This window comes from Hemiscyllium ocellatum, chromosome 32 (assembly GCF_020745735.1).
Source record: "Hemiscyllium ocellatum isolate sHemOce1 chromosome 32, sHemOce1.pat.X.cur, whole genome shotgun sequence".
NCBI classification, from domain to species: Eukaryota; Metazoa; Chordata; class Chondrichthyes; order Orectolobiformes; family Hemiscylliidae; genus Hemiscyllium; species Hemiscyllium ocellatum.
Window position 1 is genome coordinate 46,221,235 of NC_083432.1, and position 24,098 is coordinate 46,245,332.

At 41.3% G+C, this 24,098-nt stretch overlaps 1 protein-coding gene across 3 annotated transcripts in view; it reads right to left on the reverse strand.

Moving 5' to 3' along the window:
* The window catches only part of LOC132831055 (rho GTPase-activating protein 23-like), a 516,705-nt gene that overhangs the window by 261,833 nt on the left and 230,774 nt on the right, over nt 1–24,098 (reverse strand). Inside the window, exon 1 of one of the 3 annotated variants that reach the window (XM_060849109.1) lies at nt 16,275–16,373. The exons of the other annotated variants lie outside the window; for them this stretch is intronic. The gene's annotated coding sequence lies outside the window, so the exon portion shown is untranslated. Of the gene's footprint in view, nt 1–16,274; nt 16,374–24,098 lie in introns of those variants that run through there. 3 annotated transcript variants of the gene reach the window in all.

Sequence of the window (24,098 nt, forward strand, 5' to 3'; positions counted from 1 at the left end):
TCTCTTCGACTCAGATGGTTGAATCTCAAGTGTTTTGATGCAAGTTGCATCTAGTTATTTTTTGAGGATTTCTCACAAGCCACTTGAGATTTCTCACCATGTCTTACCAAATGCATCTCATTAATTACATGCCCAGCTCTATGGTGTTTCTCACGTCCAGTCCTATTGCCATCTCATCACATGCTGTTCTGGCACCTGCGCTATATTTAAATGTCAACGTACACCCTGACAAGGAACATTAGTGCACAGCTATCCTGCACAGTCCCTGCCTAACATTTGCCCAAGACATCATTCTCTAAGTCAACACATTCCAAATTCAAGATGGTACTGATATTTGTTCAGAATTTTAAAAACAAAATAGATTTTCCATGTATATCAAGTTAATAAATCATTTACAGCACTTCTGTAGCCACAATGATTTCTTTAAAAATAATTTATGAGGACTACTTTGGCAGCTTAATGTATTTGTTTAATTTAAGATTTTACAACTGAGCAAAGTAAACCATTATGCCTTAAAAGGTCTGTTAGTAATTTCTAGAATTAGGTTTTCTTTAGCTTAAGGAAAAGATCCATATCTCAAGGGAGGGTAGTTTGTTTCAGTTCTACTTTGTTTTGTGTAGTTCTGCTAAGACCTTGAAGGGAGAACAATGAGAGGGATGGAGGGACAGACACCAAAAGACAGAGTTTGTGAGAAGATTTGTAGCTCGGGTGCTCGTTGTTGTGGTTCTGTTCGCCGAGCTGGGAGTTTTTCTTGCAAACGTTTTGTCCCCTTTCTAGGTGACATCTTCAGTGCTTGGGAGCCTCCTGTGGAGCGCTTCTGTACAGATTCCTCCGGCATTTATACTGGTTTGAATCTGCCGCTTCCGGTTGTCAGTTGCTGTCCATTGCAGTGGCCGGTATATAGGGTCTAGGTCGATGTGTCTGTTAATAGAATTCTTGGATGAGCGCCATGCTTCTAGGAGTTTCCTGGCTGTTCTCTGTTTGGCCTGCACTATAATAGTGGTGTTGTCCCAATCGAATTCACGTTGTTTGTCATCAGAGTGTGGCTACTAGGGAATAGCTGGTCGTGTCGTTTTGTGGCTAGTTGATGTTCGTGGATGCGGGTTGTTAGCTTTCTTCCTGTTTGTCCTATGTAGTGTTTTGTGCAGTCCTTGCATGGGATTTTGTACACTATGTTGGTTTTGCTCATGCTGGGTATCGGGTCCTTTGTCCTGGTGAGTGGTTGTCTGAGAGTGGCTGTTGGTTTGTGTGCTGTTATGAGTCCTAGTGGTCGCAGCAGTCTGGCTGTCAGTTCAGAAATGCTCCTGATGTATGGGAGTGTGGCCAGTCCTTTGGGTTGTGGCATGTCCTCATTTCGTTGTCTTTCCCTGCGGCATCTGTTGATGAAATTGCGCGTGTATCCGTTTTTGTTGAATACCTTGTATAGGTGTTCTTCTTCCTCTTTTTGTAGTTCGGGTGTGCTGCAGTGTGTTGTGGCCCTTTTGAGTAATGTCCTGATGCAACTTCGTTTGTGTGTGTTGGGGTGATTGCTTTCATAGTTCAGGACTTGGTCTGTGTGTGTGGCTTTTCTGTATACCTTCGTGGTGAATTCTCCATTTGGTGTTCTTTGTACCGTCACGTCCAGGAATGGGAGCTGGTTGTCCTTTTCTTCCTCTCTCGTGAATCAGATTCCTGCGAGTGTGGCGTTGATGATCCGGTGTGTGTTCTCTATTTCTGTGTTTTTAATGATTACAAAAGGTGTCGTCCACGTATCTGACCCATAGTTTGGGTTGTAATTGCATTAAAACTGTTTTTTCTCACCTTTGCATTACTGCTTCTGCTATGAGTGCGGAGATCGGTGAGCCCAAGGGTGTTCCGTTGACTTGTTCATATATCTGGTTGTTGAATGTGAAGTGTGTTGTGAGGCACAGGTCCAGTAGTTTAAGTATGCCGTCTTTGTTAATAGGTTCAGCGTCCTGTTGTCTGTTATGTATGTCCAGCAGGTTGGATATTGTTTCTCTGGCTAGGGTTTTGTCAATAGAAGTGAACAGTGCCATTACATCAAATGAGACCATGGTTTCTTCCTTGTCTATGTGTATAGACAGAAGAGTGAGAGAGATAGAGAAACAGGACTTTCCATACACATGCATAATCTGAGGGCATCAGACTCCACTAGGTCCACAGAAAATTTTAAGGATTCCCAAGTTAACTTCTCCTGATTATATACCACTGCCACCATCTCCACTGGGATACCATCTTGGATGGGGTCTAAAGTTTGATTTCATGGGTTTGACTATACCACATTATTGCTTCAATTCTAGCACTCATACACAAGATATTGGCATGGAGGACCTTGCCGGGTTAACAGGATTCAGCTCGACATTGAAATAGGCACTGAAAATGACAATGTCACATGATCTGTCTAGTTTTATTGCTTTTTGAGACTTTACAGAAAATTGAATCAACTGAATGGCTTACTAATCTTACAATAGGATTATTTCAACTAACTCTTGTAGCTTGTAAAATAACTCATGCTTTTTTATTTTATTGTCACAGAATCATACAGTACAGAACAGAGCCTTCAGTTTATCAACTACGTACTACCAAAAATGTACAACTACCTACACTAGTCCCATAGCCTTGAATGTTAGGACACTTCAAGTCCTCATACAAGTTTTATTTAAAGGTCATAAGGTTTCCCACCTCAACCATCCTCCTATGCAGTGCATTCCAGATCCCCACCCTCCCGAGTGAAAATGTTTTACTTCAAATCTCCTGCCTCTGGTTTTAAAATTATGCCCCATTGTTATTGACAAACTGCCTAGGGAAACAACTATTTTTATTCACCTTGACCATGCCTCTCATAATCTTATACTCTTCTTTCAAGTCTCCCCTTAACTTTCGCAGCTCCTTGTGGGATAAACTTCAAAATTATTTTGGTATAAAACATTGGTAGACTCTTGTGAATAGGTAGGTGACTGCCCTCCATCACAAAGAATTACAAAAATAAATATTCAAGGGCTATGAAGTCTTTTTTCACCCTGGCAATTGACTTGTTTAGTATTACCTCCAACCAGGGTCATACCACTAGATAAAAAGGTTTCAATCGTAGTTTCCACGATTGACATTTTAAAACATCTGAATAATTTGACACTTTGCGAAGTTTATAAAGCAAGTTTGTTTTAAGAAAGCAGAAACTTGCTTCTTTTAAGCTTTATCATGCACATTATTGTTACTAAGTCATGCCCCAAGTTGTGGTCCGCACAGGTAGGAAAAGGGATGGGGATGTAAGGCAAAAATTCAAGGAGCTAGGGTGGAAGCTTACAGCTAGAACAAACAATTGTTATCTCTGGTTTGTTACCTGTGCCACATGCAAGCAAGGCAAGGAATAGGGAGAGGGAGCAGTTGAATATGCGGCTACAGGGATGGTGTATGAGGGAGAGATTCAGATACCTGGATAATTGGGGCTCATTCTAGGATAGGTGGGACCTCTACAAATGGAATGGTCTGCACCTGAACCAGAGGGGAAATTTACTAATGCTCTTTGGGAGGGTTTAAACTAATTCAGCCAGGGGATGGGAACCTGAATTGTAGCTCCAGTGTACAGGAAGTTGAGTAGTGAAGTCATGAATAAGGTTTCACAAGAGTGTAGCAGCAGGCAAGAAGGTGGTTTGAAGTGTGTCTACTTCAACGCCAACAGCATCCAGAATAGGGTGGGTGAATGTGCAGCATGGGTTGGTACCTGGGACTTCGATGTTGTGGCCATTTAGGAGACATGGATAGAGATGGGATAGAAATGGTTGTTGCAGGTTCCAGAGTTTAGACGTTTCACTAAGAACAGGGAAGCTGGTAAAAGAGAAGGCGTGGCACTGTTAACCTAGGACTGTATTACAGTGGCAGAAAGGACATTTGGTGAGGATTCATCCACTAAGGTAGTATGGGCTGAAGTTAGAAACAGGAAAGAAGAGGTCACCCTGTTGGGAGTTTTCTACAGGCCTCCAAAAGGTTCCATAGATGTAGATGAAAGGATTGCAAAGATGATTATGGATAGTCTTATTGGGGACTTGAACTTTTCAAATATTGACTGGTAATGCTACAGTTTGAGTACTTTAGATGGGTCAGTTTTTGTCCAATGTGTACAGGAGAGTTTCCTGACACAGTATGTAGAGGCGAAGAGGCGAAGCCACCTTGGATTTGATACTGCGTAATGAATTAGGCCAGATGTTAGATTTAGAGGTAGGTGAGCACTTGGGTGATAGTGACCACAATTTGGTTACGTTTACTTTCATGATGGAAAGGGATAGTACATACAAGTGTTATAGCTGGGGGAAAGGTAATTATAATGAGATTAGGCAAAATTTAGGATGCATAGGATGGGGAAGAAAACTGCAGGGGATGGGCACAATTGAGATGTGAAGCTTATTCCATGAACAGCTATTGTGTGTCCTTGACGTGTATGTACCTGAAAGGGAAGCAGGAAGTATTCGAGCAAGGGAACCGTGGTTTACTAATGAAGTTGAATCTTTTGTCAAGACAAAGAATGAGGCTTATGTAAAGATGAGACGTGAAGACTCCATTACGGCAGTTAAGAGTTAGAAATTAGCCAGGAAGGAACTAAAGAGAGCTAAAAAGAACCAGGAGGGGACATGAGAAGCCTTTGGCAGGTAGGACCAAGGAAAACACTAAAGCTTTCTATAGGTAGATTAGGAATAAAAGAATGACTAGAATAAGGTTACGGCCAGTCAAGGACAGTAGTGGGAAGTTGTGCATGAAGTCCGAGGAGGTAGGAGGGGTACTAAATGAATGTTTTTCATTAGTATTCACACAGGAAAAAAACAATGTTGTCGAGGAGAATGCAGAGACACAGGCTATAAGATGAGATAGGACTGAGATTCATAGGATGTGGTGTTACCAATTCTGGAAGGCATGAAAATAGTTAAGTCCCCTGGGCCAGATGGGATTTATCCTAGGATTCTCTGGGAAGCCAAGGAGGAGATTGCAGAGCCTTTGGCTTGATCTTCATGTTGTAATTGTCTACAGGGAAAGTACCAATGACTGGAGGACTGCAAATTTTGTCCCCTTGTTTAAGAAGGGGAGTAGAGACAACCCTCAGAATTACAGACCAATGAGCCTTACTTAAGTTGTGGGTAAAGTGTTGGAATGATTATAAGAGATAGGATTTATGATCATCTAGAAAGGAATAAGTTGATTGGGGATCGTCAACACTGTTTTGTGAAGGGTAGGACCTGCCTCACAAAACTTATTGCATTCTTTGAGATGGTGACCAAACGGGTGGATGAAGGTAAAGTGGTTGATGAGGTGTATATGGGTTTCAGTAAAGCTTTTGATAAGGTTCTCCATAGTAGGCTAGTGCACAAAGTACGGAGGCATGGGATTGAGGCTGATTTAGCCGTTTGGATGATAAACTAGCGAGGTGTAAGAAGACAGAAAGTGGTGGTTAATGGGAATTGTTCGTCCTGGAGTTCAATTACTGTTGGTGTACCACAAAGATCTGTTTTGGGGCTGTTTGTCATTTTTATAAATGACCTGGATTAGGGCGTAGAAGGATGGGTTAGTCAATTTCCTGATGACACTAAGGTCGGTGGAGTTGAAGACAGTATGGAAGGGTGTTGCAGGTTACAGAGGGGCATAGATAAGCTGCAGAAACGTGCTGAGAGATGGCAAATGGAATTTAATGCTGAAAAGTGAGGTGATTCACTTTGGAAGGAGTAACAGGAATACAGAGTACTGCACTAATGGTAAGGTGCCTGATAGTGTGAATGAGCAGAGAGATCTGTGTGTCCATGTGCATAGATCTCTGAAAGTTACCACCCAGGTTAATGGCGTTGTTAAGGCAGTGTATGGTGTGTTAGGTTTTACTGGTGGAGGGATTGAGCTTCCGAGCCATAAGATCATGTTGCAGCTGTACTAATCTCTCATGCAGCCACATTTTGAGTATTAGAGTATTATCAGAAGGATGTGAAAGCTTTGGAAAGGATGCAGAGGTGGTTTACCAGGATGTTACCTGGTATGGAGGGAAGGTCTTATGAGGGAGGTCTGAGGGACAGGAGGCAGTTTTCGTTAGAGAGAAGGTTGAGAGGTGACTTAAGAGACATACAAGATTGATTAGATAGGGTAGACAGTGAGAGCCTTATTCCTTTGGTGATGGCTAGCGCAAGAGGACATAGCTTTAAATTGAAGGGTGATAGGTATAGGACAGATGTCAGAGGTAGGTTCTTTGCTCAGAAAGTAGTTAAGGACATGGAACACCCTGCCTGCAGCAGCAGTAAACTCGCCAATTTTAAGGGCATTTAAATGGTCATTGGATCAGCATATGGATGGTAATGGAATAGTGTATGTTAGATGGGCTTCGGATTGATTTCACTAGTCGGTGTAACATCAAGGACCAAAGGGCATGTACTATGCTGTAATGTTCTATGATGTTTGGTGGTTTTGTATAGAATGCATAGTGGGTGAATGGGCTTGTAATTTTCACAAAATGGTATGAGCAGCCATCATGCTGGCTACAAGGGCATAGGTTGGTAGAAAGTGTATGAAAGGCCATGCGGTGCATATAGGGGCATGGGATCTGTTAAGGGAGTAATGTTAAGGGCTAAAAGTCTGTCTTTATTTTCCTATATAAAACCTGTTCCCTACTGATTACCATTGACAGATTTTGAAACTGGGCAGTACGGACCATTGACTCCCTGCAGGATCACATTTTATCTTCTAAGACACAAATATTATATCCATGCAAACAGAACAAAAGACCAAATGAAGTGCAGCAAAATGCAATTCTGGTCCTAATTCTGACACACAACTGAATTTGCTACCTATTTAGTACGAAATAGGCATAAAGTAAATGGAGATTTTAGATGAGGATCTATGTATTTATGTCCCAATTGATTTTATTAGCAAGTTTACAATAAAGTTAGCTTCATAGTTACAAATTGAGAAATACAATTTTTTTCCCCTACTTGAAATTGTTTTGGCTAATGATGCTTGGTGTAACTACAGAATCCAATATTGTGCACATGTAAAGAATTGCCATTTTGCAATTTGGTTCTCAAAGTTTTTAATAAGGAAATTTATAAATGCAGCATATCAAACAGTAATTATTTGATACTAAAAGTATTGGGGAAATGCGGGAAAGTGGCTAAGATGTTATACGATAACTCACAAACAATCAAGAAGCTGGTGGGCTACTTTTCGAAGAAACAAAGCTAAATTTTCATCAAAGAAAACACTCCACCATTAAGAAGGGAGACTGGCAGTATTGGAGGGCCTTCAGGAATTCAAAGTGTATGTACATCATGGTACTTACAGACTACGACCCATGAATTTTTATTGAGAGATTTGAACATAAAATACCACAATTGTTCCAGTGGGGCTTGTTACTTAACCATTTTTATACTAAGTTATGCCACAGTCTTCCACAAAATAAGGTGAATAGCCAAGGTTTTTTCCCCAGAGTAGGGATAGCCAAAACTAGAGGGCAAATGATTAAGATGATAGGGGAAGGATTTAAAAGGGACTGAAGGGGCCACTTCTTTCACTGAAATAGTGGTGAGTATATGGAATAAGCTGCTGGAGGAAGTGGTAGAGGCAGGTACAAATGAAACATTTTAAAAGACATTTGGACACTTAGATGGATAAGAAAGGTTGGGAGAGATGTGGGCCAAAGGCAGGAAAACAGGAGGAGTTCCATGTTGGAAGTCCAGTCAGCATGGACTAGCTGGGCTGAAAAGGGCTTGTTTCTGTGGTATATGGCTATATATCAAGGGTATGGATAATGGAACAGAGGATGCCTTGATGAGAGTGTAAACAAGTCTGAATTATCTGTGTAAATACATAATAATTAAGAATGTATACTGTTGTTGTTAGAGTAAGATACGGGTTCAAGATTGTAAAGCTTTCTCAGAAGGGATATGAAGTTGAGTTTGTTGCACATAATTAAGCTGTAATGAAGTACCCTGGAATGTGTTTCATTCCTTTTAATGGGGTAATATGTCATATCCCTATCCATTCATTCGAACGTTTTCCTCCTACAATTAACTTTTAACATTAAACTTTTAGAAAAAGATTTTTGTCAGGAAGACTGGAATTCTGTGTAAGGTTCATGATTCAGTCAGCAACCTGTCTGGTTAGGAAATCAACTCTGGAGACAACTGCAGAAAGCCAACCAAAGGTCAGAGCAAAGTTAACCTTACGACCTTGTAACAGGGTCAAAAATGATCAATTAAAAACTGTTACAATCTGGAGGGAAAAATGAGGAGCCAGAGTCTAAAGTAAAATACTGCAGCTTTATGCAGTTAGGCAACAGCTAGAATTTGAGCAACGACATCTAAGAAAGAATGATTCCTGGTCAGGAGTACCATGAGTGTCTGCTTGAAGCAAAGAACAAATAACTGACTCGAGCAGTAAAAGGTGAGTGAAAGACTGTTTTCAGCGAGGGAGTCATATCACAAATGTCCAAGTGGTTGGGTACCAGGTGGGGGACTGTTCAGAAGAACCAACTCAACTGAGTAACTCTTTCAAAGGTTTCAGTTCTTTCCTCAACAAACTTGCAGAACTGCTCAGAGGAGTTTAGCATATTTGCAAGTTGAAACTGCTAGCCTGAGATTCAAATATTCTGAGTGCAGCATATAGCTTACCAACATTCTCTCTTTCTATCTTTAACCTAATACCTGACCTCCACTACTAGCCTTTTGTCTTGTCTGTCAGGTTTAAAAGCAGGCTTTTGGGGTGGGGGGGAGAAGGGAGAGATTTTGGGCTAATTGTCAGGGCAGTTAATTAATGGTTTTAAGAGTTTCTATTATTCTCATTCCTAGAATGTTGTAAACTACTTTTCATAAGTAATAAATGGCTTTTCTTGTTTTATGTAAAACCAACAGTATCAGCAATCTTCATGATAAATGTAACTCGGAGGCAGTTAATTGACCAACAGATCAATTGGGAGTTATTGCAATATCTTCACAAAATTTTCATCACATTACAGGTCTGTGGTTCTTCACTTTGTCTGTCTATATGGTTAATTCAGAGTCTGCACCATATCTGAACCTTAGCAGTCAAATCCGAAAATTTTCTAAATGGTAAGAGGCTACAAACTGCCGACAAACAAAAAAGATTTTGCTATCCATGAGTAATGACCAGACACTCAGCAGAGATCCCCAACTATTGATTCCAAATAAGATACTCCAAAATGGTTATGCTCCTGAATGAAGAGTAAGGAACTAACTTCCCTCCTTAAACTGACTCCTCTTTCACTTGGTCATAAGATTAATTTAAGAAGGATCCTTTACCAATCCAAATGTATTGATGCTTTAAAAGGAGCCAAATTAATCAGGCTTTCTTCAGTTTCTTAAACTACTAAATGAGAGAATAGATAAAAAATGACAAATTAGAAATATGAATCAGGTAAACAAATAATAATGAAAAAAATGTTCTAAGTCTCTGGGATCTGTAAAAATTAAAATGGTGGAATAATGTGGCCATTAAATTGGATGAAGACCAATGTTGAAACTGATAGCTGAAATAACTCCACAAAGGCCAGTATCCAGTCACCAAGTCACCCTTTATTCACACATGCACAGTACATTTCACTGATCCAGCTAGCTCAGCGCCAGCTCCTCGAGTGAACAGAATTCCTGTTTGGTTGCATATATTTTTTGTTTTTTTTCCCTTTGATTTTTGAAAATATATTAACCCCCACACAAATGCTATACAACAGTAGTGGTGTGTGTGAAAGTGTGCATGAGAGAGCGAGAGCGAGTGCGAGAGTGACAGAGGTGGGGGGAGGGGAGGGGGAATGGTAGGGATTCAAAGCAAAATAGAATTGGAAGGGAAAATAAAGCATTCCACCCTTCCACCCCATAGTGCCCTAAAGGCGAGAGCTTTGGTGGACACCATGCGTTCCCTTTCCAAGGGCACGTCAGACCGAACATAACCGTGGAAGAGGGGCAGGCAATCGGCTGAAATGATAACCTCCATAGCCTGTTGCCTAGACCTATTTACAACCAGCCTGGCCAGGTATAAAAGCAGACCCATTAGGAGATCCTCCAATCTGCCCACATCCCTCCACACTGAGTGCCCAAAATCATGAGTATGACGCTAAGAAGAAGGTCCTTCAGATAACTAAAAAGGGAGTGCAAACACCCAAAACCAATATACACATGGCCCATGGACTCCACCGCTCTATAAAAACAAACAGTTGGGTTGGGAGTCTGTAAACCACCACAGTCTACAGTTGCAAGGGACTGCTGCATGCAATGCCCTCTACCCTCAGAAACCTGAGAGAAAGAAGGAGGACTCCCACATAAAAAGCCCTCCACTAGTGATCCCCACCACCCAGTGGTAAATAGGCATGCCAAGTCACGTCCAGGCAGTGGATAAAGAAGAGATGGATGTCATGCAGTATCAGTCTGTAAAGGGCCCACCATTTTGCATTTCCTAAAGACATACTACATATGCTTGAGGTGGCTCAGGTTGTTGGACACAGGGACAAGTACGGAATCGCTGGGCCAACATGAAACTCTGTCTGGGCCTGCTGCACCTGGTTTTCCCAGGCAGACTCTCATCCAAGTACTAACTCGACCTGAGTCTGCTCAACTTGAGATCGGATGAGATTGTGTATTTTCAGACTAGTATGGCCACAGACACACTCTTGTTTTTATCTATCAGTCAGGACTCCCCGATTGCACCACATTAACAGCCCCAATCACAGAACTCATTCTTGGAGATCCACCTGGTTGACATCACTCCAAACACTACATCCTGTCCTGGGACGTAGGCCCAATGATTTTCCTGTAGCTGCTCCTAGGCCATTTTTGCACCCGATCCAGTTCCTCCAATTCAACCTTGGATACTCGCACTGGATCGTAGCCGGTGTCTTGCGACTGGAGTATTTCAGCCAAAACTTCTCTGCTTCTTCAGGAGGTAATGACATCAAGTCTGCAACATCTGCTCTGTCCATCTCACCCTCAGAGATTTCTTTGATGCTAGGTGGAGGGTGAGAACCCACAGGTTCTTACAGCAACCAGAACTTTGTATATCCTGGTGGTTACTACACAAATCTTAATCCCTGAAGTGAACTGTCTCTCTCACTTAGAAATGTCTTGCATCCAGCATCGATTTCATTTTACCGTCCAGCCCCGGGCCAGGAAGATCTGATTTAATCTGATACAATGTCTACTACCCATTAGCAACTCTGCTGGTGCAGTCTCTGTAGTTGCATGAGGGGTAGTCCAATAACCAAACACGAACCAGGACGGTTTGGTATAGAGTGGATCTGTAGGCCATTTCTTTCAGCCTGCCTTCAAAGTTTGGACTGCTTTTTCCACCAGACCATTGAACAATAGATAGCACTGAATTGACCTTACATGCCAAATGCCATTTGACTTTCAGAAATACTCAAATTCCCTGCTGGTAAATGATGGCCTGTTGACTGTGACCAACACCTCCACGTGTTATGAATTGCAAAAGATGCTCGCAATGATTTAAACATCATTCTGGTGTTTGATGAATGAACTCTACGCATATCCAACCACTTTGAATGGATATCCACAGTCACTAAAAGCAGAGCCGAAAAAAGGACCAGCATAATTGATGTACCACTGAATCCAGGGTTTAACCGGGCATTCTCATGAATGTGGGGGAGCTGTTGGTGGTAATTTGTTCTTGTTGGCACTCTGGGCACTGCCCCACCTACACAGCCATGTTGACATCCAATCCTAGCCACTAGACATGAAGAATCTTCATTTTGAAAACCCCTGGATAAGCCTGGTAGAGTTCAGTCAGTATCTGGAGGCGACATTTGCTCGGGTCAATCATTCTTGCTCCCGATAACATGCTGCCCTCTACGGTGGTCTGGTTTTGCCGGGGCCAGAAGGATTTCAATTCTGCTTATGACGACACTTGTTTACCCCAATATCACCAGCTGTTTTAGTTTTGCCAGGACAGTATCTTTTCCAGTGGCGGCACCACTGGTGGTGTATCTGCTAATGGGAGGCAGTTCAAGGCATTCACATTTGCCACTTGGCCTCCCAGACGGTGTTCCAACTTGTAATTGTACACTCTCGGAATAAGAGCCTCCTGCTGAATTCAACCTGAAGCTATGGAAGGCACAATCTTTAAATAGCCCATTACTATTACAAATTTACATCCATAAATATCTCAGTGGGACTTTCCCACACCAAAGATGACCACCAAATCTTCCTTCTGTATTTGGGCGTATCTTCATTTGCATCAGCTGAAGTCTGGGAAGCATATACAATTTGGCATTCCTCTTTGCTGGGCCACTGGTGAGCTAACACCAACCCAATACAATACAGGAGGCATTGCATGTCAGTACCACATCTCACTTGGGATGGTAGTATGCCAACATCTTAGAAGTTGATAGCTGCTTCTTTACTTCCCTATAGGCTGCATCTTGGCTACAAGACCATTTTCAAAACTGACCCTTTTTCAGCAGCAAATGGAAGGGTGCCAGAATGGAGGTCAGGTCACATAAGGAAGTGGTAACGGTAAGGGAACAGTAGTTTACTACAGAAATTGCATCTCGTTAAGAAGAAGAAGGAGACTTATGTGTTGATGAGGTAAGATGGTTCAGATGAGGCGATGGAGTGTTACAGATCAGCTAGGAAGGATTTAAAGAGGGAGGAAAGGGTAAATAGGCAAAGTCTTTTCCCTGGGGTCAGGGAGTCCAGAATTGAGGGCATAGGTTTAGGGTGAGAGGGGAAAGGTATAAAAGAGACCTAAGGGGCAACTTTTTCACTCAGAGGGCGGTAAGTGTATGGAATGAGCTGCCAGAGGAAGTGGTGGAAGCTGGTACAATTGCAACATTTAAGAGGCATTTGGATGGGTGTATGAATAGGAAGGGTTTGGAGGGATATGGGCCAGGTGCTGGCAGGTGGGACTAGATTGGGTTGGGATATCTGGTCAGCATGGACGGGTTGGACCGAAGGGTCTGTTTCCATGCTGTACATCTCTATGAGTAAAAAATGAGGTCTGCAGATGCTGGAGATCACAGCTGCAAATGTGTTGCTGGTCAAAGCACAGCAGGCCAGGCAGCATCTCAGGAATAGAGAATTCGACGTTTCGAGCATAAGCCCTTCCTGATGAAGGGCTTATGCTCGAAACGTCGAATTCTCTATTCCTGAGATGCTGCCTGGCCTGCTGTGCTTTGACCAGCGTACATCTCTATGACTCTAGTTAAGAAGAGCAAAGAGAAGACAAGAGCAGTCTTTAGCAAATAGAATAAAGGAGAATCCTAAAGCTTTCTATAGGTATGTGAGGAATAAATAGATGATTAGGGTAGGAATAGGGCCAGTCAAAGACAGAAGTGGAAAGTTGAGTGTAGACCCTGCGGAGATCGAAGAGATGCAAAACGAACATTTCTCATCGGTTTTCACTCAGGAAAAGGAGAAAATTGTGGAGGAGAAGAATGAGGTACAAGATATTAGACTAGAAAGGATCGAGGTTAGTTATGAGCAGGTGTTATCAATGCTAGGAGCAGTGAAAGTAGACAAGTCCCCTGGGCCAGATGAGGTTTATCAGAGGATTCTCTGGGAAGCTAGGGAGCAGATGACACAGCCTTTGGCTTTGATATTCGAGTTGTCATTGTCTACAGGCTTAGAACCAGAGGACTGGAGGATTGTAAATGTTGTGCCCTTGTTCAAGAAGGGTAGTAGAGATGGTAATTATAGACCAGTGAGCCTTATTGCTGTTGTAGGAAAGGTTTTGGAAAGGATTATAAGAGATAAGATTTATAATCATCTAGCAAGCAACAATTTGATTTAGAGAGTCAACATGGTTTCGTCAAGAGCAGGTCGTGTCTCACAAACCTTATTGAGTTTTTTTGAGAAGGTGACCAAGCATGTAGATGAGGGTAGGGCAGTTGATGTGGTATACATGGACTTTAGTAAAGCCTTTGATGAGGTTCTACATGGTAGGCTATTGGAAAAAATGTAGAGGCATGGAATTGAGGGTGATTTAGCAGTTTGGATTAGAAACTGGCTTTCTGAAAGAAGGCAGCGAGTGGTGGTTAATGGAAAATATTCAGCCTGGAGTCCGGTTAGTAGTGGTGTGCCACAAGGATTTGTTTTGGGACCATTGCTGTTTGTCATTTTTATAAATGACTTAAGACGCAGGTATAGGTGGATGGATTAGTAAATTTGCAGACCACAAAGTCGGTGGAGTAGAGGACAGTGTGGAAGAATGTTACAGGTTGCAGGGGGACTTGGATAAACTGCAGAATTGGGCTGAGAGGTGGCAAATGCAGTTCAATGCACCTAAATAGGAGGTGATGACCTTTGGGAAGAATAACAGGAAGGCAGAATACTGGGTCAATGGAAAGATTCTTGGTAGTGTGGATGTGCAGAGGGATCTTGGAGTCCATGTACATAGATCCCTGAAAGTTGCCACCCAGGTGGATAGTGCTGTTAAGAAGGCATACGGTGTGTTAGGTTTCATTCGTAGAGGGATTGAGTTCCAGAGCCGCAATATCATGCTGCAACTATACAAAACGCTGGTGCAGCCACACTTGGAATATTGTGTAGAGTTCTGGTCCCCATATTTCGGGAAGGATGTGGAAGCATTGGAAAAGGTGCAAAGGAGATTTACCCAAATGTTGCCTGGTCTGGAGGGAAGGTCTTATGAGGAAAGGCTGAGACACTTGGGTCTGTTCTCATTGGAAAGAAGGAGGCTAAGAGGGGATTTGATAGAGACATACAAGATGATCAGAAAATTAGATAAGGTAGACAGTGGAAGTCTTTTCCTAGGATGATGACGTCAGCTTGTACGAGAGGGCATAATTACAAATTGAGGGGTGATAGATTTAAGACAGATGTCAGAGGCAGGTTATTTACGCAGAGAGTGGTAAGGGCGTGGAATGCCCTACCTGCTAATGTAGTCAACTCAACCACATTAGGGAGATTTAAACAATCTTTAGATAAGCACATAGATGATTTTGAGATAGTGTAGGGGGACGAGCTGAGAATAGTTCACAGGTCGGCGCATCATCGAGGGCCGAAGGGCCTGTTCTGCGATGTATTGTTCTATGTTCTATATACTGTTTTGTGTTGAGAAAAATTCTCTTGGAACCAATGCAGCTGTCTTCATACTAATTTGCCATGATTAAATGGCTATTAATTAAAAGGGCACAACAGTGGTGTGGGCCCTAAATCAGCCAGCAGGTAGAAATACAATATGTTTCTTGCCATATAGAAAGGCAATGAACCAGGGCTTCTTCGTATAATCTGACAGATTCATCTTCACCTCATGCCAATGCAGAAATAATTTGGTCTTTTTTCAGAACTACTACTCTGCCATGGCAAGCTTTGAACTCTTATTCAATAGATTATAAATCCAACATAACCTGTTACACTATTTATCCAGAAAGAACTACAGAATAGACATTTCAGATATATATGTTGAATAGAAATATGTCCATTAACTCATGTTTTTCAGTAGTAGAGACTATGAAGGCTTCAAATCTCCTATTAATTGTTCAGGAATAGGAGTTATACTCATACCACCAACTCCATCCTACAGCTCTGGATTTTTGTCAACGATAGCAGAAGTAGTGGTGGTCCGCAGTGCACATATAGAAGTATCCTGTGTATGAAACAGTTTCTGATTGTGAAAATATGAATGTCTTCACTGCAACTGTTATTTTTTTCTGGATGACTTAGAGTTCTGCTTCAAATACTATCTTTACTCTAGAGTAAAAGATCTTTAACAACTGTTACATAAAGCAGTCTAAAGGATTCCAAAGTGTAGTGGGATTCAACTTTCAAATATGCGGAGGCACCGGCACATATTTAAAAGGATCGTGCTATTACTGTTGTATGCATAGGTCACTGATTAACAATAATATTTATAAAGATTTCTTTCCAAAAAAACTGGGCTTCTTTGGTCAGTCCATGTCACAAAAAAGATTTCTGCTTTTTTGCCCAGCAAGGCCTAAGTAGCTGATTTGAAGCTAGTTAAATAAATTTTAATCATTAGCATAAGAATTTTACAGAAATCTTCCATGAATGCATCATCTCAACACAGTTTAATGGGGCTATCAGTAGCACAAAGAGCGATTATAGTGACAGGCCATAAAGGGGTCTTGTTAGGCAGACACTTGTGGTACATGTTTGCACAGACAAAAGACTGTCTGCACTTGCATTCTATTTAAGATTTCCTGAGGCAAAACGGATCTAGGAAACTAAATGTGGCTGCATCCTCCTTTTCCTCTACATAGTACACTTTGATACAAATATTTCATAGCGTTCAAACCAAAAAAACCTTACCAGCAACTCCTCCTCCTTCCAAACAGGAAAGCTGTGCTTTCTTTTGACAGTTGAGATATCACTGTCTCTCTTCTTCCTGGAATTTACCTCAGAGGTAGCATTCCTTAGTGCAGCTAACCAAATGCAGCAGGGCTCCGGAGAACTGCAGTCAATCCCCACTGACCTTTCCCAGTTCCAGTGCTGGTAGATCAAGCCTGGGTTGCAGGCAGATTTTCCAATATTGGACATAGTTTCACAGATAAATCTGCATCTGTTCCTTAGTTCACTTTAATCCAACTGAAAAAAAAACTTTCAACTCATAGGCAAGCGATCTTTTCAGAAATGGTTATCACAAGTTTGAGATTGGCTGTTTTTTTCAGATTTCCATCTGCAACGAAACAAACTACACAACATATATCACAATGAAATGTTCATCTGGTAATTAGAACAATGCAGGATCCAGCATGCTTTATTCTTCCTCATTCCGATCATTCATCAACAATGATCCTAAATATATTCCAAAGATGGTTAACAGTTATGCTACAGGGCATACTGCTGACTGCCAGGCTCAATCTGTTTAGCTAGAATGTCAGACATTCAAATGTAAACTGAAAACTCACTCAACAGTCCTGTACACTTCCCAGTACACTGCACACTGTGAACAAGCAGCTGTACTGGGTTGTTGGCCCCAACCACTGACCTCTGACCCCACTTGCTAGCTGACGCTCACAGTAAACTATTGGAAGTTACACATTGCTGAAAATTCTGTCACATGTCAGAGCATACTGAATAAACAAGCGGTCAAACAAATTTGTTACACTTGCCCCTCCCACCTTAATAAAAATCTTGTGGGTTCGGCTGTTGTCTTTTAGATAAACACATTATGTCACTCTCCTGTACATAAAGTTCCTTTTCAAGAGCTAAGATGAGCTAATTGGTGCACAAGCAGACCCAAATTGTGCCTCCAAAACACTTTTCATTAACAGTTAGTAATTGAAGTAACCCCAGTATTGCCTTAAAGGAACATTTGCATTATTTCTCAAAATAGCTGCTCCATACAATTTCGCAGATAATGCACAAATTTAAATGTTAAGAACAGGCTTATATGCAAGGTTTGTGTGTGATAGAAATGACTGACATATTAAAAAGTCTTATTCTTAACTATGCAGTTGTACTTATATTGCACCTTACTTACAATGCTGTGCTATAAAAGCAAAAGGTACATGGACAAAATAAATTAATTAATAAAGCATTCTTCATGTAAAGGATGTTGAGGACAAAGGTGAAGTATTGGGTGTTTAAAATGGTTTTAAAAGAGGAAATTGAGAAATACCCATCTCAGAAAGGAATTCTTCAGGGTTTGGTATACAATCTAAATGAACCTTCAATAATTATGGAGTAGGGTAGATTACCTAGTAGTATATTTTTAAAATTGCATAATTGCAAGTGAATTTGCTGGAACGGTAATGTAACTTCGAAATAACCAGAGTAATGAGATCACATAATTCTGTGCGATGAGAGTGAGTGTGATCTACAGAATTTTGAATGACTTATATTTTACAAAAGAGCTGGTGAGTCAGGACCTGAGAACAACCAGGAATTGAGTTCCAGATATGTAGAACTGCAACTTAGCTTAAGACAGAGGGAGAGGGTGGTGCAGTGGTTAACATCACGAGACTGGTAATTCAGAGGTGCAGATTAATCCTGGGCGGAAGTTCAAATCCTGTAATTGCCACTGGTGGAATTTAAATTAAAGGAATTTAAATTAAGGACTCTGGAATTGAAAGCTCATCTCAATAATGGCATAACTGTAGTTTGGGGGCTCTTGTGCCACAGTGGCGGTGTCCCCACCTGAGACTGGAAGCAAGAGTTCAAGCCCCACCTACTTCAAAAGATACGTAATTATATCCCTGAACAGGCTGATTAAAAATACTGCAATTGCAGGAGCTCTTGTGGTACAATGACAGTGTCCCGGGCCTTCTAATGCATAGCTAGGGACACTATCACTGCGCCACAACAGTCTTCCTTATTTATCTGTAAGTTTTTAATAAATCTGTTCAGATGTGTTAATGACACATTTCGGTAGCATACGAAACATGAACCCAGGTCTTCTAGTTCTAAAGGTAGGGATGTCACCACTGTGCCTCAAGAGCTCTCCTGTTTATTTGTATGCTGATTATAAACAGGTGTAGGTATTTATTTCTGCCCATTTTCTCATTTAACTGCATGAATGAACTCCAAGGTTGGTACAGTTGCACAGATTATTGTATTGTGCCCAAGCAGCCATTTCCATGTGAAGTGTTTGCAGCCCATTTACCACGAAGAATGTCATGGCTGCATTCAATCCTGACTTCTTCAGGAAATTTCCAACAGAACTCAGTGACTGAGATAATTGCTCTTTTCTGTTAATGTATTCCTCACAACCCCAGGTCGCACACAAATGCGGCAAATACCTCACTCCCTCACCTTAGGCAAAATGGCCTTGTTGATTCATTTAGTCATTGCTGGAACCAAATGTGCCATACCAATTTGTAATATTTTATATCAAAAAGTGTTTTTCTCCCAAAATGGACTCCCCATGAAATCACGCTGTACATTTCAGTTCATACATTGAAATACCACAGATATTTAGCATGCAACTATTTCCGCAAAGATTTGATGTATGCTGATAATAAACAATCCACACTAGCTCACTAAAAGCAACAGACCGTTAATACTAAATTCACTGCAGGTCTAGCTGGTGCACTAAGAATGTCAATGGCAGCAGTAAGTCATGAAGATTTTAAAACCAACTTTCTAGACAAATAAATGAAATACAGGTACAAGATTCTTTATCTGAACATTCAAAATCCGAAAATCTCCAAAATCCGAAGATTTTAAAAGTTTTTTTCTCATTAACAAGGTTGCTTGGAGAGCAGACAGTTAACCCAAGTCGACACCCACTCGATGTGTATCACTCAGATGCGACATGGGGTGGCGTGGCCAAGCACCGACAGGCCTGAGGTTTCTCTGTGAACGCCCACAAGTCGACACCCACTCGATGTGTGTCACTCAGGTGCGATGTGGCGGGCATAGCCAAGCACGTTCTTAATTAGAAGTCTACTTCTCCCGTAAGATTTTTAAAAATTTCACCATTAACCTTGTCACATTCTGAAAACCAAAAGTTCCAAATTCCGAAAAACAGCTGGTCCCAAGCATTTCGGATAAAGGATCTTCTACCTGTAATAATTTCAATACCCAAACTGGAATTTAATTTCTCAATAGTTAGATTAATCACCTTCTTAAAAATTATAATCTTCTAGATTAAAAATGAAATGAGCCAAAAAAAGAAAAAAAGGAACAAAATTATGTTGTTTGGAAGTTACTACATAAGATAATCTTTCTGTAACATTCCAATGTTTCCAGGTGTGACATCACGGAATAGATTTTACTCAGGATATGCCATGGCAGGCATCAGCTTTTGAAGTTCAAAACAAGAAAAAACACATTGTTTCTGAGACATCATTTGTCTGGTGTGAGTAAACAAGGCCTTTCTTTTTTAGTTTTTATTTTTTCGAGACTATCAGTTTAATCCACAATTGGATCCATCTGCTCTACGCCAACATCAGCAGTGCAGTCTTAATCAATGAGCTGGAATCAAAACTTCCCAATCAGATCCAGAGTCAGGCAGAGCTGCCCATTCTCTCCTGCCTTTATGTATGTTGTGTATGGCCTGGTGCTGTGTCCCTCAGGAAGGATGCAAGCCTGAGAGGAGTGACTATTCCAGGCAGCAGAGGTGTGCAGGTCAAAGCCTCTTGACACATGGATGACCTCACTGTTTTCTGCATGGATCCATCATTATTGCACAGACTTATAAGCATCTGTGACCAATTTGAACAGGCCTCAGGAGCGAAGGTAAATCAAGGCAAGAGTAAGACCACGTTCTTTGGGAAATGGGCCAATCAATCCTTTACTTCCTTCACAGTCAGCACAACTTACCTGGAGGTGCTACCTAATGGCCATTTTTGTGTGGCTGCAGCAAGCTGTGTGTAGACCCTCAGTACACAAACACAAAGACTCATTACGTATTGAGGTAATACCTGTCCCCGATGCCGTGAAGGATGGGTCTAGCCTCATTGCAGATCAGAGTAGTTGGACCATTTCATATCACCTGTCCTTCGCGAAGAAATTTGCAAAGAAAAACACTTTTGATGACAAGTCCATCAGAAACTGGTCAGCATGTAGTATTCTCATGACTTTGCAGGAAAAAGCGATGGTATTTCCTGTTTGGTTGTTCCCTGAGCAGACTGTAAAAGCATTTGGAAGAATGCCTCATCACCAGAACTTTCCAACAAGCATCAAGACATCGCTTGGCTGGCGGTCAGAAGAGCACTACCTGTGAAATCCTTCATGTACACCCAAACTGTCTGCATCACTGCATGTGGGTAGAGACTGTCACACATCTCTTTCTGAAATGTGCCTTTGCAAAGAAAGTCTGGAGCAACATGCAATGGATTTTGTCGAGATTCACCCTAAGCAGCTCCACGATGCACACTCTGTTCAACGATCTGTTCCCTGCCACACACACTAAGACCATCAAATTAGTGAAAGACATTCTTTCGTGTTTTAACAACTTTCTGTATTTCCAGAGCAAGAAGTTGACCCCGACAGAGGGTTACGGACTAGCACATTCCAAGGTCCATGGTGATGTGTTGAGTGACGCACTAAAGCTTGGGGCAGCTGCCACCAAGGTACAGTGGGGATAGACCACTGTCTAAGATCTTTCTGCCATAGCATAGCAGGCATCCTTTCAATTATCAGACACCACCCCCGCCCCCCCCACCCCCACTCGTGCATCAAATGCACGTAAATGTAATCTTATACAAGTGTGAAATGTCTTTGGTGTGTTTGCAAACGCCAATGTTTGTTTCTTCATGTGCTACTGTATCAAAACCAAACTGCTTTAGTGACTATATGAATGTAAAGATATTTTATGAATAAAGTATATTTTTGAAATAAAAATTGGTTTAGTGCACTCAGGGAATAATTGAATCTGATTTATTGCATCAAGAAGCTAAAATTGATCTCACTTGTAAGCTTCTGAGTAGATCAGAAGAAAAAATGTAAATGCTATGCTGGAAATTTGAAGGAGTTTCTAAGAAAAACAGAAAAAGGCCTAAAATATATATTTAGGTTCATCAGCATTAATATTTTGAGTGAAACGTTAGGCTATAACACTGCAGAATCTCAGTTTACATGTGAAATATCAATTTACTTATTTACTTTTTAATGCTGATGGGCCACTCTGTATTTACAACATTTTCCAAATTTATTTTCAGCTTCCTTGTACACTGTGATTGGTTACCAAATTTTCTTATCACTGTTTTAACTACATGAGGGTTTTGTCTTTACATAGTCATAGAATTACACAGCACAGAAACAGAGTTCAACTCATCCACGACAAGCAGGTTTCCCAACTAAAGTAGCCCCATTTGCCAGAGTCTGGCTCATATCCCTATAAATCTTCCTTATTTATAGACCCATCCAAATACTTTTATTTTTCCACCATCTACAGTTGCTTAATTTACTTACGCTTAAACGGTTTCAACTGTAACTGAATACCATTTAATTCCAATATTTCATTACCTGGAATAGCTAATCCCTGTTATATCTCCTCTAAATCTACATGCCATGCTAGTATCAATCAGTCGTTCAAGCTTTATCAGGCAATGTTACCTCCAGGTTATTTCTAAGTCCATCAACCTAGTCTTTGAAAGCTACCTTAAGACTTGTCAGGGACAACTTTGCCACTTATATAAAATCCTTTGCCTTTCCAGTGCAAAGTCTTCAATGCAGTACAGTTTTATTTAGTAACATTACAGCCAAATTTTTGTTGCCCCTGTTGCAACGCAATCCCGGATAAGTCCCCACACTTTCCCATTTTCACTGGGATAGTGTGATGGACATCATGTTGATCAAAAAAACAAGCAGAATTTCCCAACTTACCTGACTGTAAACCCAAGTTGACAGAAATGCAGTCTAGCTATTTGTAAACAATTGCCATTTATTACAAATAAATAGACTGTAATTATGCATAAACAATTGTGAACTATTGGCATATAACTTTACCAGTTAAAATTCTAATCCCTTTTTAAATTTCCTCCTGTGTATACATAGAGAGTAGGAACAGAAAAATAGATGGATATTATACGAGGAGGAAAAGATTGGGAAAGCACTTCAGAGGTTCTTGTTCACAGGATTTGCTGAGATGACTTTTCTGATCAGACTGCTGCTTCTCATTTTTCTCTCCCGGTACTTTGACTTGTTTGTAGGAGGCACAGAGTGACAGGTTCATATTTAAAAGGTCTCTGAATTTTTACATAAGATGTCACAGCTTAAAGAAACTACTGAACGAAAAGTAAACTTTTTCTACAGGCTTCATGTAGTTTTGCTGCAGAGAACAGCAGAGACAGATCCTGAGCTTGCAGAGACCTGATGGGTTCTCTCATCCACAGACCCAAGCTGTTCATCTACCTGGAAACTACTCACATTGCTGTTGGCAGGCAGAAACTCTGTCATCAATAACTAATCATTTATTCACAGACCAATCAGCTACTTGTTGTCAGCTGAATCTCCATATGTACAGATACTTCAGCTCTATATCAAATGCAAACCTTCTGCCATCACATGAACGAGGAGCTTTGAAAATAGAAGGGCAGCAAACTTGGCTTTTTAAAACAATTCCTTTTTCCCCCATTTCAGTCTTCAATACTTTGTCTAATTAATTATGTCACAAGACTTTTAGTGTCTGTCACATGGAACCATATGGCAGGTCACATGGAAGTGCTCACAGCTGCCTGGACTTTATGACACTCGCTCTGCTGGCATCATATTTAAATCACAGATGCACATTGCTGTACACTGCAGGCAAGAAGTCCCTTCACACTGGTTCTGTCAGAGAATCCCAATGAAAATGGCCAGAAAGGCAAGTTAGCTCCTTGGTTCCTTGACAAGGACCTTGATGTCCTGATGGATAAGATGGTGGACATGAAAGCAGTGTCCTTTTCTACAATTCAGCAAAGGAGGCCACACTGCCAGCCTCAGCCAGACCAGACCAAGATAGCAGCCCAGATCAGTGCAATTCTCCAAGTGAAATTCAATATGCAACAACACAGAAGGTCAATGATCTTCTTATTCCTAAAGGTTACTTCTGCACTCTGCTCTTCTCTCTGCTAATCACATTCACACAGCCACCACTCACTCTAAATCTGCCAGTGCACAGTCAATTCACCAAGAATCATGGACTACAATTAAGTATATCATGTTCACTCAATGATTCATCTGTCAAATTGTTACATCATCTTGCCCTCTGTTTTTCCTACTCATTCCACCCTCCCCATTGACCTATCACAATAACCACTCCCCCAACCTGCATCCACCAATCGCCTTCCCATCTACCTTCCCCCAGTTCCACCCCATCATCCCCTTTCACCTCCACATTCCTGAATGCCTGAAATGTCAATTCTCCTGCTCCTCAGATGCTGACTGATCTGTGCCAGCACCACCTTTGTTACTCTGATTCTCCAGCATCTGCAGTCCTCACTTTCTCCTAGATCCTTCTAAACCCTTCCTGTTCATATAGCCACCTAGATGCCTTTTAAATGTCGTAATTGTACTAGCCTCCACCACTTCCTATGGCAGTTTATTCTCTCTGCATGAAAAACTTGTCCCTTCAGTCTCTCTTAAATCACTCCTCTCACCCCTTAAATCTGCGCCCTCTAGTTTTGAACTCTACTACCCTGGGGAAAAAACCTTGACTATTCTCCCTGTCCATGCTCACGACTTTATAAACTGAAAGTCATCCCT